Source organism: Microcebus murinus, chromosome 23 (genome assembly GCF_040939455.1).
Source record: "Microcebus murinus isolate Inina chromosome 23, M.murinus_Inina_mat1.0, whole genome shotgun sequence".
Taxonomy (NCBI): domain Eukaryota; kingdom Metazoa; phylum Chordata; class Mammalia; order Primates; family Cheirogaleidae; genus Microcebus; species Microcebus murinus.
Window position 1 is genome coordinate 19,637,982 of NC_134126.1, and position 21,106 is coordinate 19,659,087.

Sequence of the window (21,106 nt, forward strand, 5' to 3'; positions counted from 1 at the left end):
GTAGTTCATATCAGAAAGGCATTTCATCCTCATAAAGTATGCCAGGAGAAAAAAAAATACAAGATATTTAAGTGCAGTTAGGAGACTTTAAGATGAAAGATATATTAGTAAAAATATATGTGTCTAATGCATATTCAAAGCTAATACTGCCTTATTAAATGTTTCTCAGTAATTTTTTAAAGAGTGAAAAAAGTACATGGGCCTGTTCTCTAAAGCTGATGGAATGTTCCAGAGGCACACCAAACAGAGACAAATATTTTCTGAAGTTCAGTCAATTATTCACACTAAATATAGTAAATATGAGCTTTGCTGCAAATTGGTAGGCAACATTTCCAGCACAGCAAAGTTTAAGTGTCTGTAAGATCGCTGGCGGAGTGATAGAAAGGGGTAATTTAGCGAGCGCACCATAGCAACATGCTGTGCAATGGAGAGCACTGTGTAGCTATTAATTTTTGTTAATGAATTTAAAACTGGATGTATGGAAATGGTTATATGAAATGTATACACTGCTAAACAGTTAACTAGTCCTTAGGGCTTACATTTAATTATCTGTGTGTAAATCATTTTGAGCAGGGCGACCTAATGAGTCAAAAAAAAAGCCAAGAAATTCATATCTAGCTTGGTAAGGACTGCTGAACACAACAAGCCAGACACTCCGACTACAGGTAGAGAACAAGTTCAGAGGTCCATGAGGGCTCAGATCTTTTGGTGTCTTTTGTCAGGGCTGTGTTGCTTGCTGTCTTTCCTACCCCAGAACCATATTTGGCAGAGGAGATGGGCAAATGCAGTGTGTATCGCCACTCTGGGTCCTTCTCAACTGGGGTGATTTTCCTCCTAGGGGACATCTGGCAATGTCTGGAGTCGTTTTTGGTTGTCGCTACTGGGTGGCTGCTACTGGCATCTAGTGTGTAGAAACCAGGGACGCTACTGAATGTCCTACAATGCCCAGGACAACCTTTTGCAACAAACAATTACCTGCCCCTGAACATTAATAATGCTGAGGTTAAAAAATGCAATCCTCTTCCAACGCTTTGGGACAGCATTTAGTATGCTATTAAAAAAAAATAGTAGCTATTATACAAAAAAAGGAGGAAAGAATGGAGTGTCCCCCTTCCGCTCCCTGAACATTGTGCTTTAGAGGACTTACATAGCCACTGCCACTGTGTTTCTTGCCAACCAGATGCCCAATGTCTGTGTACGGACACAGACCCTTCAGTTCGGTCGTCATGCATGGTGCTTTGTTAAGAAGCCATGAATGAAGAGTGGTTTCATCCAGGGTTTAATTCAGCCTGTATGTAACGTAGTAGAATCACAGACCTGGACACGCCCAATTTAGAGAGAGACAATATGGTTAAGAATAATGGAAAGCACTCTCCCAACACAGGAACCTGGACTAATATGACTCATGAGATTCATTCCTGTTCCCATCATTTCTGATTGGTTTGCAGGGAAAGGATGTATTTATATAGTTAAAAAGAAAACACAACAGAATGCAAAAAAAAAATACTCATAATCCCCTGAAGAAAGTCATTTTAAGAATTAAAATGTATCCTTTCCCTTTCCAGTCCGGTTAAATCATGGTGCCTTTGAACTCCCCCGGGAATGTATTGAGAGTTTTTTTTTTCTGCTGAGAATAGACATAAATAGCAAATGGGCAGTTTATTAAGGAAAACTAAAATTGGAACATAATGCCATGCTAGCGCAGATTTATGGTGTAAATACTAAACATTACTTAAAAACTTTAGATAGAAGACTTCTATATGTTCACACATTTTCAAATTTTGATAATATAGAGCCTTGGTCACAGAAATTGTTTAGCAGGCCTTGATGTAATGGAACAGGTATAGCTAACTTGCCTTTGTGACCTAAGCAGTAATCATACTACATGATTAACAACCCTCTTGTCTTACTCATTTTAAAATGAAAACGTGGCAGTCACTCTGCTGTTGACTGCCATTGAATTACTTCCCTGGGAGGAATATGGAGTTATCAAAACGCTAAGAATTCAGGAAACTCTGTCTTTTCTTGGTTTGGCGACTGCACTTCACAGTACCCTTGGAAACTCGCTTTTTCTGCATCTGAATCAGTTATAAAAAGTCTATCTTTGAGGAGAACTGCCCAATGGGAGTGTCAAATGAAGCTGAAGACCCAAGTTCAGCTTTACCTGGGCCTTAGTTTCCCTTTTGAGGCATGTTAATTGGGTGAGGACTCCTCTAAGTTAGGTAAATTCATGATTTTGTTATTGTAAAAAGTGAGGCAAGTAACCACATTTAAGGTCACTGATAGGTATTAAAAAAATGTGTTACAAATATTTCCATCCCTGGATTCAGTGATTACACTGTTAGGCATCCTCAGATAGTAATCAGAGATCTAGACCAAGGGTCTTGTTGGCAAACTACTGCCCTTGGTCCAAATCTTGTCCAGTGCCTGTTTTGGGGAATAAAATTTTATTGGAACACAGTCACGGCCATTTATCTACTCATCATCAATGGCGGTGGCAGAACTGAGAGTATTTAGGACAGAGACCATATGGCTCATAAAACCTAAAATATGGACTATCTGGACCTCTACAGAAAAAGTTTGCCAACCCTCAGACAAAGACATATGTTTTGTTATTTCCTTGTTCATAAGTAGAAATTTTGAAATAACCTAATAGTTTATTACGGGGCATTGTTAACTCAATGGCAGTAAATCCATACAGTGAAATATTGTCCTGCCCAAAATGTTTATCAAGAATATTTTAAATCATGGAAGTATTTTTACAATACCACAAGTGGGGGAAAGTAGATGTGAAAACTAAATATAGAGTATGATATTAACTATTTGAAGATGTTAGAAGAGACTAAAAAGAAACAAACTACAAGTAGTTATTTAGGGATTGTAGGATTATGGGTTATTTAAATTTTCTTCTTTTTACATTATCTAAATTTTCTACTGTGTTTTTAAAAAAATTACATTTGCTGTCAGGTGTAAAAATGGTTACATGGTGAAGCCACTGAACACTTCAGGGTTGAACAAGGGGATCGAAACGACTCACAGCCAGGAAAGGGCACAAAATGGAAGAGGTAGGGAAGCAGCTTGACAAGCATCACATAATTCCCAATTTTGTCCAGAGCCAGCTTTGCTCTAGTCTTGCTTTTCTTTCCACCTCTTCTGTGTTTCCCTACAAATGCCAATGGTAACTACCAGGACTAGCTTCGGCTTTCTGCAGGAGATGGAATAAATTACACTGTCTGAATGTTATCCTTATATTATTTAGATTCTTTGTTGTGCCACTGATAAAATTAGATGAAGAAAATTTGTGTCATCTGTAACCCTATTTTGATAAAGGCTCTTGCATGTTTGACTTCCTCGAGTTGAATTAGATTCATTCACATTTAACAAATATTTATGGTACACCTTCTACACGCCAAGTGCTGTTCTTAGAGCTAAAGACACCAAAATGAACAAGACAGAAAAACATTTTTCTGCCCTCCTGGACTTTAAGTACAAGGGTGGGGAAAATAGACATTAAACATACGCACGCATGCAAATGTACTTGTGTACAAATATACTACTTCAGATGTGGATAAGAGATAGGAAGACACTAAACCAAGTTAATAAGCTAATGACTTTGGGGAGAGGGTGAGTAAAGTGCTACTCTAGATAAGGGTCATCTAGGGTTCCTCTGGGAAGAAAACATTTGATCTGAGTCCAGAATAATGAGACAGAATTAGCCATGCAAAATTTCAGTTCAATCCAACTAAACATATATTTGAATTGTACCAAGTACTGTTCTGGTCACTTATGTTATATTAGTGAACCAAACAAACTCCCTGCTTGTATAGAATCATTTTGAGTGAGCGTGTGTGTATGGGTGTGGTGCATATATTACTAACTTGCATGCATGAATGCTACGAAGACACATACAGCAGGATAAGAAAGACCGCATGACTTGAGTGGGATGGGGTACATGAGTATGATTTTATCACAGAGTTAGGGAACTCTCTCTAAATCCATATTTGAGTAGAAACCTGGAAGGAGTTAGGGTGAAATCTCAGAAAAGAGTGCCCAAGGCAAAGGGCCTTGTTGAAGAGGTACTTGGTGTATTTGGATGATAGAAAGAAGACTGATGAGGCCAGAACCCAGTGCATAGGTTAGAAAGCAGTAGAATGTGACATCAGAGCTGAGTATATAGGGCCTTTTAGACTAAAGTTAAGAGTGTAGATTTCATTCACTTCACAATAAGCAAGCTTTGGGGAGGTTCGAAGCAACATCGTGCTGCTATGAGCTTCCTCCTTAGTTTAGGGATATAATGTTGATAAAGGTGGGAAAGAAGGTAAAAAATGCTTATTTTGAAGTCTAAAATATCCAGACAATGCCCATCTATTCAATTCTTCCCCAATCAGAATGTTTACTCAAACTGACCTCAGAAAGAATAAACGGTTTAGGGAGAATGTGGTTCTTAATTTCCCAGCCCTGTAGCGAATTTCAAGTGCTATCCTAGTGTTCATAAAGAAGTTCTTCTGGCTGGAAGGGAAGAGAAGCAGAGAATTCTCCCTCTCCGTTCCCCCCTCCCCTCATTCTTTTAGTTTTATTAAGAAAAGAATTGTATTTTCATCACCTAGGCACTGCATATTAAGATAACAAGCTCAAAGGAGAAGGCACCCAAACAGTACAAGAGGTAAAATAAGGACAATACTTGGATTCCTCAGGGCTGTAATTAAAGCTATCTGGATTAAAAAAGAGTTATTTCAATTCAGATTTATGTTCCAAGGAAACAAAAAAAAAAAAAAAAAAAAGAAGAAAGAATGGGAAAGTGAAATACAGCAAAAAGAACTCTTAATTCCAATGTATTCAACTCGCCCATCAGAAGAAATGGCATTAATTCAGGTACCCAATTACAGTAATGCGGTTCAGAGCACCTCAATAGGTGTTTCAATCTCAAGCCAGGACTAACATTTGTAATCCTTTAAATGCACTTAAGAAATTGATGTTACAGCCCCACAATCTGTTAGGGGCCTTGCTTGCCGGATGATTGTAAAGTATCCCGCCATTAATTGGATCATCAGAATGTGATCCGCGTCTTGGTCCCTGGATTATGGAAGACTGACTCTGCTCTGACGTGTTGAACCAGAAGCTTCTTTTGTGAGAGATTTTGACCCTTAATGTAGATAAGTGGTATTTTTCATCAATCTTAGCTTGCATTAAAAAAGGGGAAATGTCAATTCAATGTGGGGCATTTAACGTAATTCAACATCTTTTAATTTAATACCTTGGAAAAGTTAGTCTCTCCGACCTGCCTAACACTTACTTTTGCTGATGGAATATTTTGTAAAGCCCTGTTGATAAAAGGTTTTCTTCCATTCCTTAATAAAAATCACAATTTTGAAACTCCCTGTTTGCTATGTTATGGTTGCAAAAAAAAAGAAAAAGAAACCCTTCACAAAACTCATATAAAATATAGCAAAACAAAATTCAATTTCTTAATAGCTCCCTTTGTTGAAACAATGTTGAAAAGATGTGTGGAAATTAAAAAAAAAAGGAATCATTCTCATTTGTCCCTATTTATTATTGTTTGCGCTAAGAAACAGCTAAGTGTTCTTTTTGATTGTCTGGTCATCATGAATTTAGGACAAGGTAGAAAGGGGAGTTTTATTCCCTTGAAGGCAAAAAGAAAAGAATTAATCCAGTTCACAGACACTAATTTTTTGATGGTATGTATTTCACAGGTCTGAGTCTGGATTCCCGTTTAGTGAGATTTTATGAAATTCAAACAGCTCAAAAGAATAACATCCCTGCATTTGTGTGTGTTAGGTCACAACTGGCACATGAGGCAATAGAAAGCATTCTTCAGCAGTCTTTTTCTTCTGTAAAGATTTATGGTATAAATGCATGATCCGATCCATAGCACCTTTGCTTCTTGGATGAGTAGTGTTACTTTCCTGTCAATGGGTAGATAGAGATGTGTCTTCCTGTGAAGACCATTTAAAACTCAGCAAAATGGGCAGGCTGGTCTCTGGCTGGGTTGCCTTATAAACACGTCACAGACCACTTAATTGGAGTCTTGGGGGACAGTTTGGTTGTTGCAGCATCTCCAAGCAGAAAGCGCATCTGCCCTTGCTTTAAAGACACCATGGATTGGAGCGAGAAGTGGGGTTTGTGACAAGAGTACATGTACCAGCTCCCAGTGACCTGAAGACAAATGGGATCTCAGCTATGGCTCCTGCAACCAGCATCCTGGCGTTCCCTCTTCGATAGCTCTGACTTCAGTGTGCCCTTCTGTCCTAATGGGCTCCCTTGGTAGGGAATGCCACGCAAGCGCAGGATGGATGAGATGCCCTACAGACCCACATCGGGCTTCCCAAGTAAGCACTGTCTTCCTGAACTATGAACCAGGATTCTCTTAAGCCGAAGTACGAGGACATAAATTCAACTCTGAGACCAAAAAAAAGGAAAAGGGAGTTATGAACCTTCCATCGAACAAGCCATGGTGAATAGGTTTATAGCATAGATTTCCCAAAGAATACTGTCCTCCATCAAAAATGATCTCTGGTTGTTGGGTATTTTGTTTGAGTCTTTTTCGCCAGTATGAATAGCAGAGAGAAATATCTTCTGGCCTTTTTGTTGTTGTTGTTGTCCAATCTGGCAACCAGCTTCTAGATAAATTAATTTTATTCTCTTTAATGGCCAAATTCTCTTTAATTTTATTCTCTTAATTTTATTCTCTTTGTTTTATATTAGAGGATTCCTTAATTTAGCTTTGAAAAATGAAAACTGGGTAAGAAAACTGCACCTCATTATGGAAAATAATGCTCCTCTTTTTTTTTTTTTTGTAAATCATCTGTGACATTCTAAGCCCAGATATTTTCTTCTCATTTTTTTAATGTAAAGATTAATAAAGAAATGATGTTTTGCTCCATTTGCTGATTGTGGATGAACTAATGTGTACATTTCCCGAAGGATTTTTGTTAAAACCAGACACTTTGCCTTTTTGTCTTTTATTCCAAACTGCAAGCTACATCTGCCCCTGCAGGCTAGAGGGGAGGTTAAGAGGTGCTGGCATGATAAAGTAAACCTGCCATAAGTTACCTGTCTTATTCCTTCAGGTTTTCACCTGGCCTGCCACTGTCCTGAGGAAGCATTATTCTTAACTGTTCTCCAAAGTGGGCTGCAAAATGCTCCCGGACCTTGTTCCTTCATGTTAAAGTCCCATCCTAAATGGAGTTGGCAGCTGTTTGTACCCAGTGTTCATGCACCTCTACAGTTTCCTTCCTGATTGAATTCCTGTACAATGCCCTAGGACAGGAATAGTTTGCAAACTGATGCTGGCCAGATTGCTCACCCCTGGTGTTCAGAGGAAGATGTTTACCCTGAAAACAGGTCTGTTTTTAAAAAGAAAAACGCGCTGATAGTGACCAGTGCTGATAGTCTACCCTGAGTGTGAGTGTTTCTCTCTCTCTCTCTCTCTTGCTTCCTCTCTCTTCTCCGCTTCTTCTCCCCTCCCCCCACTCCATCTCCAGAAATTAGACAAATTCTATTTTTTCCTTTTTTTGAGACAGGGTCTCATTCTGTCGCCCAAGCTGGAGTACAATGGCATCATCATAGCTCAATGCAATCTCAAACTCCTGGCCTCAGCCTCCTCCTGCCTCAGCCTCCTGAGTAGCTAGAACTACAGATGCACACCACCACACCCAGCTAATTTTTTCTATATTTTGCAGACACAGGGGGTCTTGCTATGTTGCCCAAGCTGGTCTCGAACTCTTGTCCTTAAGCAATCCTCCCACCTTGGCCTCCCAGAGAACTGGGATTACAGGCATGAGACAGCCCACCTGGCTGACAAATTCCATTTTAATTTAAATATCCACAGTGTCCTTTAACAAAGAGGCTACAAGTTCAATTTGGGGTTTGTTGCTGATAACTATAGGCATACCTCATTTTATTGCACATGGATTTATTCAGCTTTGCAGATGTTGCAGTTTTACAAATTGAAGGTTGGTGGCAACCTGCTTCTAGCAAGTCTTTTAGCACCATTTTTTCCAACATCATGTGCTCACTTTGATCTTTTTGTGTTACATTTTGGTGATTTTCACAGTATTTCATACTTTTTCATTATTAATGTGTCTGTTTTGGTGATCTTTTTTTTATTTTGATAGATTTAGGGGATACAAGTGTTTTTTTTGTTACATAGATGAATTGTATAGTAGTGAAGTCAGGGCTTTTAGTGTACCCATTATCTGAATAGTGTACATTGTACCTAATAGATAATTTCTGATGACTCACCTCCCTCTCAGTGTCCATATGGACATTTCATATGACCTATTGTTTAGCTCCCACTTACAAGTGAGAACATGCAGTATTTATTTTTCCATACCTGAGATACATCACTTAGGATAATGGTCTCCAGTTCCATCCAAGTTGCTGCAAATGACATTATTTCATTTCCTTTTTTATGGCTGAGTAGTACTCCATGGTATATTTATGCCATATTTTCTTTATCCACTCATCAGTTGATGGGCACTCAATCTGACTCTATATCTTTGCAGTTATGAATTGTGCTACGATAAACATAGAAGTGCAAGTGTCTTTTTAATGTAATGACTTCTTTTCCTTTGGGTAGATACCCAGTAGAGGGCTTGCTGAATTAAATGGCAGGCCTACTTTTAATTCTTTGAGAAATCTCCATACTGTTTTTTTGTAGAGGTTGTGCTAATTTTTTTTTTTTAATCTAGATACAGGTACTTTATTTACAAATATTTAGATTAATAGCATTTTGTTACATCAAATGAGCACAGCAGTCTGAATAAATCCTTCTGTCACAAAAACAGTAAGACCCACTATAGCTAACTTTGGGAATCAGGGTATTGCACCTAAACAAGCCGCAGTCTTTAGTTTGTGATTGCTACCTTATATCCCAATGAGTGGTTTGTTTTGTTTTTGTAAATATACACACACACCAGCAGGTCATGGTCCCTGGGTGAATCCCTTGTGATGCAACAGTGTAAGCAAAATGGATCACTTTAACAGAATGGATTCTTTAACAGAATATACCAATCTACTCCAGGAATCTTATTTCTTAAAAAGTTAAACAAAAGCAAAAATAAAAATGAGTCCACAAATTAACCAAATCCTATTTTCTGCACATTCCAGTTTTGGCTTTTATTTAACATTGACTATACAATACTCTGGTACTACCATGTGTTTAGAACCCAGAAAGATGTACTTTTACGTGTCTGTAAAGAGGGATTTAAAATGTGTATTTTAAACACATGCCCACCAAAAGTGTGTAAGCATTCCATTTTCACCACATCCAAACCAGCTTCTGTTGTTTTAACAGTGGTCATTCTGACAGGGTATGGTTGTATCTCATTGTAGTTTTAATTTGCATTTCCCTGATGACTCCTGATATTGAGCATTTTTGTATGTGTTTGTTGGCCGTTTGTCTATCTTCTTTTGAAAAAAAATTGTTCATGTCTTTTGCCCATCTTTTAATGGGATTATTTGGTTTTTTTTCCTACTGATTTCTTTGAGTTCCTTGTAGATTCTTGGTATTAGTCCTTTGTCAGATGTATAGTTTGCAAATATTTTCTCCTATTTTGTAGGTTGTTTGTTGACTCTGTTGATTATTTCCCTTGCTGTGCAGAAACTTTTTAGTTTAATTAAGTCCCATTTATTTATTTTTGTTGCTGCTATATTTGCTTTTGGAGTCTTAGTCATAAATTCTTTGCCTGTGCCAATTTCAGAAGTTTTTCTGATGTTTTCTTTTAGAATTTTTATGGTTCCAGGTCTTACATTTAAGGTTATTTTTTATTTTATTATTTTGATTGTTTGGGGGACCACAAATTATGCCTATATAAGATTGTAAACTTAATTGGTAAATGTCGTGTATGTTCTGATTGGCTCCCTGACCAGCCATTTCCTTGTCTCTCTCTCTCTCTTCTTGGGTCTCCCTATTCCCTGAGACACAAAAATATCAAAATTAGGCCAGTTAATAAACCTACAATGGCCTTAAGTGAAAGAAAAACTTACACACCTCTCATTTTACATCAAAAGCTAGAAATGATTAAGCTTAGTGAGGAAGGCATGATTAAAGCTGAGACAGCCCAAAATCTAGGCTTCCTGCACCAGTCAGCCAAGTTGTGAATGCAAAAAAAAAAAATAGAGTTCTTGAAGGAAATTAAAGCCAGTGAACTATTCCAGTGAACACACTGGTGATAAGAAAGCAAACGAGTCTTATTGCTGATACAGAGAAAGTTTGAGTCGTCTGGATAGAATTTCAAACCAGCCTCAATGTTTCCCTAAGCCAAAGCAAGGCCCTAACTCTCTTCAATTCTATGAAGGCTGAGAGAGGTGAGGAAGCTGCAGAAGAAAAGTTGGAAGCTAGCAGAGGTTGGTTTATGAGGCTTAAGTAAAGGAGCCATCATCATAAAAGTACAAGGTGAAGCAGCAAGTGCTGATGAGAAGCTGTAGCAAGTCATCCAGAAGATCTAGCTAAGATCATGAATGAAGGTGCTATACCAAATAACAGATAGATTTCCAATGGAGATGAAACAGCCTTCTATTGGAAGAAGATTTCATCTAGGACTTTCATAGCTAAAAAGGAGAAGTCAATGCCTGGCTTCAAGCTCCCAAGAACACACTGACTCTCTCTTAGGGGCTAATGCAGCTGGTGACTTCAAACTGAAGTCAGTGCTCATTGACTATTCTGAAAATTCCAGGGCTCTTAAGAATTATGCTGTTAATAAATATATTCTGCCTGTGTTCTATCAATGGAACAACAAAACCTCGATGACGATGCATCTGTATACTGCATAGTTTTACTGAATGTGTTAAGCCCACTTTTGAGAACTCCTTCTCAGAAAAAAAAAGACTCCTTTCAAAATGTTACTAGTCATTGACAATGCACCTGGTCACCCAAGAGCTCTGATGGAGATGTACAAGGAGATGAATGTTGTTTTCATGCCTGCTAACACAGTATCCATTCTGCAGTCTGTGGACCAAGGAATAATTTCAACATCAAGTCTCTCTCTTTTTTTTTAAGAAATACGTTTAGTTTAGTAAGGCTATAGTTGTGATAGACGGTGACTCCACTGATGGATTTGGGCAAAGTAAATTGAAAATCACCTGGAAAGGGTTCACCATTACAGATGTCATTAAGAACATGAGAGGAGGTTAAAATAACATTAACAGGAGTTCGGAAGAAGTTGATTCCAACCCTTATGGATGACTTCACGGGGTTCAAGACTTCAGTGGAGGAAGTAACTGCAGATATGGTAGAAACAGCAGGACAACTAGATTTAGAAATGGAACCCAAAGTTGTAACTGAATTGCTGAAACTTTATGGGAAAACTTGAACCGATGCAGAATTGCTTCCTACAGATGAGCAAAAAAAGTGGTTTCTTGAGATGGAATCAAAGGATTTAGAATAGTACATAAACTTAGTTGATACAGCAGCAGCAGGGTTTGAGAGGACTGACTGCAATTTTGCAAGATGCTCTGTTGTAGGTAAAATGCTATCCAACAACATTGCATGCTGAAGGATAATATTTCATGAGAGGAAGAGTCCATCAGTGCAGCAAACTTCATTGTGGTTTTAAGAAATTGCTATAGCCACCCCAAATTTCAGCAACTACTATCCTAATCGGTCGGCAACCAACAACATTGAGGCAAGATTTCCATCAGCAAAAGTATTATGACTTGGTGAAGGTTCAGATGATTCTTAGCATTTTTAGCATTAGAGTATTTTTTAATTAGGGTATGGACATTGTCTTTTTTAGAGATAATGCTATTGTACGTTTGAGAGACTATAGCATAGTGTAACCATAACTCTTATATGTACTGAGAACTAAAAAATTCCTGGGACTTGCTTTATTGTGATATTCATTTTATTGCAGTGGTCTGGAACTAAACCCACAATATTGCCGAGGTATGCTTGTATGATGGCTTAACAGTTATTTCAACTTTAAACAAATCTTGTTTGTGGTAAGTTTAGTTGGTTAGAGCATGGTGACTTGAGGCCAAGGTCATGACTTTGATTCCTGCCTAGACCAGATGCTTTCTTTCTTTAATATAACCACAGTATTCCATGAAAACTCATCTACTATCTTAACCATGTGTGCCTCTAGTTACTGTGTTGTCATAAAAGGAACTGTCAAGGTTCTGAAGTCATTATGAAAACTAGGGGGGGAAAGACAAAGTTATATGAATGTTCATTGTTGGTGGTATAATCTTCATGTACTAAAAACAACACTTTTACAAATTGAAAAAAAAAATTAAACCCATTTTTGTTGCCACACCAGAGCTTCTCATCATTACCAGAATTTGAACCAATTTTTACTTTATGGTGTAGAGAACATATGATACGGAGAAACAAAAAGTGATCTCATTCTTCTCTCTCAATACCTGGTTTCAGGTGTGTAGCTGGAAGGGCGGTCTAAGGCAAGAGAAAAGTATTTCATCTAATGGGTACAGATAGAACACAAGAGCTAGCTGTTAAATGTGGCTTTAATCTCCATTTCACACCTTCTCAGGTACAGTTATATAGGTGAAAAGAACATCTAGGGCAATAGACTAAAGAAAAGCTCAACTCTCAAACCTGGATTATGGAAGAAAGACTTTCAGTTATGTCTGTATTTCGGGCTTTTAGCTACACATCACCCTAAATCTACTATTCCTGTTGGTTAAAAATAATAATAATAATAAAAACCCTGCAATGTAAAGCTTCTGGAAGCTGGCCGACCTGTGACCTACTTTGTTAGAAGTCTGTACCCATAACTATTAGACGAAATTAATTTCTGCATTTCTAAATTGTTCATCTTACAAAGGACAACTACCCCGCTGATCCCACAGGTCGTCTTTCCGCGGGCTGGAAGCCGCTGTGCTCTCAGCTGTGGTCAAGGTTCGTGGCTCGAGGACCCCATCAGCCTGCTTTTTAGCTCCCTGTTGCCTTTCATGATGAATTCCTCACCATCTCCAGCCCACTATGTCGGATTCTCTTGATGACTCGAAGAAATCTTTGGGCTCTCAGCACACACCCATTGGCCTATCTTTATAACCCAGGATGTGTCAGTCCTAAATCAGTGATTCCCCACTACTTCCCCACGGTAATGGCTATTAGACATCGGTGCATTAAATCAAGCATGAAATGATGGTTTTGCTATTCTAAAAATTGGAGATTTCTATGGAAAGGGTATTTTTTTTAAAAAGCTAAATACATCTTTACCTGTGACTGGACCCAGGCTTGATCATACGTCATTTTATTTGGTATTCCCTCTTATTTAAGCTGGTTGCATGTTTGGTCTGTTCAGCACTAAAACTTGGAAGCGTTTCTTTTTCTCCTCTGATTTTTTTTGTGTGTGTGTGCATGTGTGTCTTTGTGTTGGCATACATGGATATATAGCTTCCTGTTTTATCTGGGATTATCATTCTCAGTTATTTCTCTTCTTTCTCCCTCTTTTGTCTCTGCCACTCAAACCAATTTCAGCCATCTACCCACTCTCATTTGGGATAATAGCCTCTCTTTTTGCCATCGTCTTGTCATGTTTGATTCGGCCGCACAAGGACTTTAAATTGGCCAAAGCGTTTGCGTGCTGGGTTCGCTCCGCTGCCACGACTCATTGTGGAGCCGCGGCTCCACTTGATGTTGATATTGATGGTTGCTCAGAAAAAAATAAGAAATGGCTGGTGGCCGTCTTAAAACTCATTTATGCAAACCCCCTTTTATATAGGGAGATGGAAGAAGCGAGAGATCACCTGTTTTCCTGCTGCCTTCCTTGTCATCCTGATGTGTTATGGCCAGCCCCCCACTGGGAGATGACAGTCTTGCTAGGTTTGGGATTGTAGAAATAAAAACAGGAAAAAAGCAAAATAAAATAATAAAAGATGTGCAGTTAAATTCAGTGACTTATATGCTGACGGGGTTGAACTCACTGGTGAGAGAGCAACCTCATTTTCTTGTTTCATTTTATTCTTCCTGTCCTGAAGTTTACTTTGGGGAGATTCACTAACAGACTGATTCTCGCCATGTGCAACTTGCAGGTATAAAAGGAAACGAGAGGTTAAGATAGTTCTTTTTGTTTCCAAAACTTTGCTGTTAATATGTCTGAGTTGGGTCTTTATATCATCCAAAACCTACTTTTGTTATTTTTGTTAGGTTTGAAAATCAGTCTAATGATTAAAAGATATATTTCTAATTTATCCTTCCTGATTTTTGTTAAAACAGCAGCATTCGCTGCTTTCCTCACCTAGTATAAGCAGGACCTAGAGCTCCTAAAATATTTCACTTGCTTGAAAGGTAAATACATAATGAAGCATGTACTTTTTTTAAAACCCTGCTTTAATGTGACAGTGTGACTCTATTGAGCTGGGTCCACATGATTCCAGAACAATAGGATAAAATGTGGGAACTTCAATAAATCAAGCAGTTTTGTTTGCAAGACATTAAAAAATCACTTGAGCTAAGTTTCCTCATTAAATGTTGTAATATAAATATTACAGCCTTATATTTTGTTGAGCCTTGCTCTGCTGTTTCACATGACTCCTGTTACTGGGAGCTTGTTAATTCTTTTAAGAGACTGGAAGTTGTCACTTCATCTTGCCATATTTTTTTTCCATTGTCAAGTTGAACACAGCTTTAGGCATCTCCTGTGCTCTCCTAAGCCGGGTGGAATGCCCCTCCCTTTCCAAAGCTGAGCCCAACCCTTCCTGCTTATCTAAATTTCAGCTCTATCATTTAGTCTCCCATTTACATGCTGAATTCCTCTAATTCCAAAGACAAAGAGAAGAAGAAGAAAAAAAAACTTTCCCTATACTTTGGTTACTGCTCAGACAGCTGCCTTCCTTTGCTGCTGTCATTCCTTCAGCATCAATTTTATCATGAAAATGTTTCCTGCACCTGATCTCCAGGTAGTCATCTCAGAATACTCCTTAACCCGTTGTGATCTGGTGCCTGCCTCTCCGCTGTACTTCAGGTCCCCAGGGACCTTCCAGTCTCCAAAACCATTGATCTTTCCCCAGTGCTCTCTGCTGTACTTAATGGCCCTTTCCTTACTGACACTCTTGTTCCCCAGCTTTCATGCCTCTGTGCATGCCTGACTTCCTCCCTATTTCTTAGACAACATTTTGCTTCCTAATTGCTAGCATCTGTTGTCGTCATTCTTCCATGAGCAAGGTTTCAGAGCTTATGTCTCTGCCTATAATACCCCGTTGTACATTTCAGTCTTGACCTCCCCACTAATTTCCAATCACACTTCAAAATGCCCGTCAAAGCCACCTGGATATGCTGCCTGAAGCTCAACATACCCATTTTTCAAGCCATTTTTCTTATCTTCCCTTCCAAGTTAACACCTTCTCTCTATGACTTTGTTAACAGCCCAACATTCATCCAACATTCATCCACTCTAAAAAAAAAAAAAATCTCCAAGTCATCTTTGACTCTACCTCTTTCTCATTCTCTTTTACAGCTTGCAAGATTTGTGAACTGTGCAATATTTTACTTCATCCTCCTTGCAGTGCTGTTCATTGGCCAGTGCTTGTCCCCATGTTTATTCTGCAAATTAGGAGTAGGAAACCCATGGTCCCACCTAAGCTTTGATGTTCAGTACACTCTGACCCTCATTGCAGCACAGGGAATAACTCCAAAGCATGACAGTTGGGGCCCTCCCCAAGCCAGCCTCAACACATGTGCTATCTATATTGTTTTATTGCCACTTGCTTGTTGTATAGAGCATTGCATGGGTAGCATAGTGCTGGCAGGTTTTCCCCTGCAAAGTCTCTGAAGAACACTTTTTAGATGAACAATGATATACAGTAGCCTGAAGGCAGCTATACTGAAAGAAATTTGGTAATTGGATTAACCACCTTGATTTAGACAGATGATCTTTCTGTCCCCTAAATTTAGCCTTAAGCAGTGTCTACTGGCTGCTTCTTTAAAAGAGAAGTAAAAAAAGAACAACAAATGAGGGTACTAATTGGCTAATTTTGTGTGTCAAATTTGTCACAGAAACAATGAGTCCAGATTTTGAAGAATGACCAAAATACCTAGAAGCAGTAAGGCATCAACATCCCATAAAGCCTACAAATCTAGAAGCAGATATCTTGTAATTATTATTAGAACAGATAGACTGCCTAGGAAATTGTAGCTAAGGCTAGTAACAATACACACAGCCTTGGAACCAGATATCAAATGCTATACATTTTAGAATTGAATTCTCATGACTAAATGGATTTCCTCACCTTATACGTTATATCTAAATTACACATTTTCAAAATACTGTGTGGTACAATGATTCTTTTATAACATTTGAAGTGTAACATTTGTGTGGCTTTTTTTATATATATAAAATATGCAATTTTCCCTGCAAAAGGTCAATCCACAGGTAAATTTTTTTGAGCGCTTGCAATGTGCAAGGCATCCTATGAGGTAAGTGAAGAGATTTGGGCTAATCAATTCTAGGGCTTCAGAGCAAAGTAGTGAAGAATCATGAACACAGTGACTCTGCCCGAACTGTGGGTGTTAGTGTAGCTATTGCCTTTCAGATGTTCAATACTACTGTTATTCCCTGTGTTGGTGGATGTTCTACAGGGGAAGAAAAATAAAAATTAAATTAGAAAGTATGACAGCAGTGGAGGAATTTGAAAAAAAGCATAATGAAATAAGGTAGCCTCCTTGTCTTGCCCAAGACTTTGGGGTGTCGGGGTGCTCCATCGGATGGGCCAGTGGACTCTATTAACTAATATGGCCATTTTGCCAAATTAGCTTGCAAGCTTTCATTTCCAGAGTTGTCCAAGATAAGATGCTCCCCAGGCAGTAGCTGTTTATATAAAGGGTTATACAACATGACCCTGAGGCAGGATGACATTTCAGGAGGTAACCTGTCTCTCTCTCTCCTGGATTAGGAGAATAATGCCAGTGTTTTCCGCCGACAGGAGAAACCCAGCCAAAACTAATAGCCAGAAGGAACTTTCCGTTCAGCTTAGCAGCTTCGGTCAATGTTGAGCAAGGAATTCCCTGAAACATATATTATAATTGTTCTTTTGTCTGTGTGATGTTTTACTTTTCGCTAAAACAACAGCTGTTCCTGAGTAGAGATGGTGGTAGACTTAAAAATAAGGGGGTAGAGGCTGGGCACGGTGACTGACACCTGTAATCCTAGCACTCTGGGAGGCCGAGGTGGGCAGATTGCTCGAGGTCAGGAGTTTGAAACCAGCCTAAGCAAGAGCAAGACCCCGTCTCTACTATAAAATAGAAAGAAATTAATTGGCCAACTAATATGTATAGAAAAAATTAGCTGGGCATGGTGGTGCATGCCTGTAGTCCCAGCTACTCGGGAGGCTGAGGCAGGAGGATCGCTTGAGCCCAGGAGTTTGAGGTTGCTGTGAGCTAGGCTGACACCACAGCACTCACTCTAGCCTGGGCAACAAAGCGAGACTGTGTCTCAAAAAAATAAGGGGATAGAGTGAAGGGGAAAAAAGTCAAACAAATAATATGAAATTTGGCATAATGATACCAGATAAGCAATTATGTGGTGCTTACTTATAGAGACAAATGTGCATTCTTGTATTGCATTAACGTACCACCATTTGTACAGCGTGTGAGCACCCAAAGGGAATGGTGGGTACCCCGAAGTCTCTCTGTAGCAAAATAAAGCACGAAGAACCATTTGCAGATACAGCTCTCGGCTGTTCACCCAGGCGAAGTGTAGAAGCATTTTGGGTGAAAAAAGAACAATGGATATTAGTCTTCTTTTTAAAAATATATATTTTTTTCCCACAGGTAAGTGCCCAGTGAATAGCCAACATCTTTCTCATTATTCTTAGGCCTCATTTCTACCCCATCTCTGACCAGGCCTGCATTTAAAGACCAAAAAAAAGGCCTTAGGAATAATGAGTCCTGATTTTTATCACTTCATTGTCTGGAAAATGATTTGTAGGTGGTCAGGAATTGACTTTATCCAAATACATATCATGTTGTACTGGGCGAGAATTATCTAAATTTGTTATCTAATAGTTTAACTTAAGTAGTAGCAAATTTATTCACTATTTCTATTATTATTTGGTAATCTCTCTCGCCTTCCTCCCTCTTTCTCCCTTTCCTCTCTCTCTCTCTCTCTCTCTCTCTCTCTCTCTCTCTCTCTCTCTCTCTCTCTCTCTCTCTCTCTCTCTCTCTCTCCTCTCTCCTCTCTCCTCTCTCCTCTCTCCTCTCTCCTCTCTCCTCTCTCCTCTCTCCTCTCTCCTCTCTCCTCTCTCCTCTCTCCTCTCTCCTCTCTCCTCTCTCTCTCTCCTTCCCCTGTTGAATGTGAGGCAGAATAAACCTTGTTTTCCCCAGAGCTTCCTCTCCTCAGGGTTCATTTGCTAAAAGTTGAGTTTAGATGAGATAATTTTAGTTCTCTGTGTGAAGCTATTTTTAAATGTAATTTTTGCTAATAATGCAATTAGTCCTGTTTTTTGCATAATTTGCAATAAGGTGTTGAAGTTTTAAAAAGCTTCATTTTATTTTAATTAACAACCGATCGCAATAATAATAACCAAGCAACTGCTAAAATCACCAGCTTTAACTCTTCAAAAAAAAAAAAAAAAAATGCACCAGACACATAACTCCTCCTCATCCTTCCTCTCCCTGCCTTTGAAATATTTAATAAGAATGCCATGTATAAAATTACCCTGTTGGAGAGAACAGGAGCTGCATCCCAACATAGATCTCAGTGGAAAATCATTCAAAATTGCACGATGTGTTCCCTCCCCCAACTGCCTCCCCCTTCCCCTTCTCCTTCCTCTCCTCCCCCCACTCTTTTCCAATTGTCTGTCTCATAGTTCAGTTGTCAGAGGTGAGAGCAGCGTGCACAGGGTTGGGGGCTATTATGACATTTCAGTTTACCGTCCCTAACAATTCCTTTGCACATTCCATTAGCACATTATTTATAGCTTCATAAAAGAGTCCTTTTTTTCCCTTCTAACAATATCCTTGTATCTCTTGATGAGAACACTATCCAAGGATTGAACTGTTATTTTGTAAAAAAAAAAAAAAAATCTATTTCATGAGTTGACTCCTCATTGGCACATTCCGTTCATCCTCCCTCCTGTCACACTTGCAAGTCTGCCCACAGACACTCTCAGGAGAGGTGGCTCAAATCTAGCAGTTGGGAAAAAAAAAGTCTGAGAGAGGCTTGGAGCGGAGATCTTACAACCTACAGTTCGAGGGGCTGCAGAGAGCCCTGGACTTCTGATGCTTGTATAAACACGACTTCCTAGAAGTCATTACCTCGTAACTCCTCCTAAGCTTACACCTGACAAGCCTCTCCAACCGAGAGGGCTGCGTTTTCCCCTAATAAATTCCTTTTTGAACCCACTTGTTAGTCAGGCGCTGTGCACACTAACTACAGAAAGGACCCCGTGTCTTGGGCATAAATTACTCTTGTGTGCCACTGTCTCCGAGCACCCCCCAGTTATGGATTACTTCGTTCTCGACTTGACAGGAACATAATTAGAACTGTTGATGAAATCTACCAAATTGTTCCTCCGTGGCCTCAGTGGTCAGGAAATTTGGCTGAGTCGTATTTGTCACCGATGGGGGGGGGGGGACGCTAAACACTTCATATTAACTACGTTATTAATGTGCCCTCTAATCTGTCCAGGAATTGGTAACACTTGAAGTGAGGCCCGGCCCTAATGGCACCTTGCAATGAATGCATTGTAGTGCTGCATTAAAAGTTTCAGCAGGGAGAAGATGTTAATAAAATTCCTCTGTGTGTGTGTGTGTGTGTGTGTGTGTGTGTGTGTGTGTGTGTAGTAGTAGTAGCAGTAGTAGAGTGTGGGGGGTTGTGTTTGTTGTTAGCACATTGAAGCTTTTGTTTCCAAACATGGCTTGGTTTATGGCTTTATTGATGCCACAATTTGTGCATTATCGAGTCTGCTGTTAATATTTTAGACACTACTTAATTGCAGAAATTCCCTTCTAAGGTGACAAGGCAGTGAAGTGGAGTGGTTAAGAACCTGGCATTTGAAGTGAGGCAGGTCTGGGTGGAAATCTTAGCTTCTGCGCTTATTAGCGACAGGCTTATTAAACATGTACCTTAACCTTGTTAGGCCTCATTTTCCCCATCAGTAAAATGGGAAGACTGGTACCTACCTTCTAGGGAAAGATGTGAGATGAAGAATTTATCGCAGTGTCTAAGCAGTGGCCAGCGAATGATCCTGTAATAATGACGGCGATGATGATGGTGAGGTGACAGTGGGCTTACCCCTCTTGTCCTCAGAACTTTCTCCTTGTGTGTGCTCACAGGCACATTCCAGGAGCTCTGGTGTTCTTCAGGTGATGGTTACAGTGTTGGAGAAAGGATAAATGTCACAGGTGAACAAAACAAAAGGGCTGTTGGTTATAAATGGAATTTTACAATATGATTTGTGTTTAATGAGAAAACTCAATCTTAAATAAAAGAGTAAAAGAAGTATCACTTAAGTATATACATATATACTTATATCCTGTTGTTTTGCAATTCTTTAACGACGACTTGAGCCCCTTTTCTGTGTGCATATTGGTAGGATGATCCTTAATGTAGCGTATATATTACCATGGGGCGTTGAGACACCAGTGGGTTGAAAAATGGTCGCTGAGATGTGTACCACGATCAAGTATTATAAATACAATGTAGACTAGGATGGCGAGTTAATAAAAGAGAGAGGGTAAAAGATAAGCCACTGGCAAGAGGACATCATTCTTTACATATAGGTTCCAGCATCACTGAAAACACAGTCATGAAATATAGCCTTTGGTTTCGTCCATTAATTAAGCATGAAAAAATTAAAAGCCTAACTTTTTTATGACCAGTTGTCCCTTTGGGTTCATGCATTGTGCCCGCATTTTCTACTCGTAGAAATTACAAATGCCAATACTTGTAGAGATGACAAGCAATCTCTCAAATAGTAAGGAAATGATTTGGGGGAAGTGTGTATGTGTGTGTGTATTCTGATAAATATGATTTTGATTTTCCTTGGTTTAAACATTTATAAAGCTCTTACTATTGCTATGTACTTTTAATAATAACCCTCTGATACAAGTACTGTTAGCATGTCCACTTGGCAGACATGGAAGTGAAGGAAGTGTTTTTTCTGGGGGGTAGGAACAAGTAAC

General features: G+C 39.2%; 1 protein-coding gene across 7 annotated transcripts in view; it reads left to right on the forward strand.

Moving 5' to 3' along the window:
- ESRRG (estrogen related receptor gamma) overlaps positions 1–21,106 on the forward strand; it is a 594,335-nt gene that overhangs the window by 250,221 nt on the left and 323,008 nt on the right. The gene's annotated exons all lie outside the window — the stretch shown is intronic.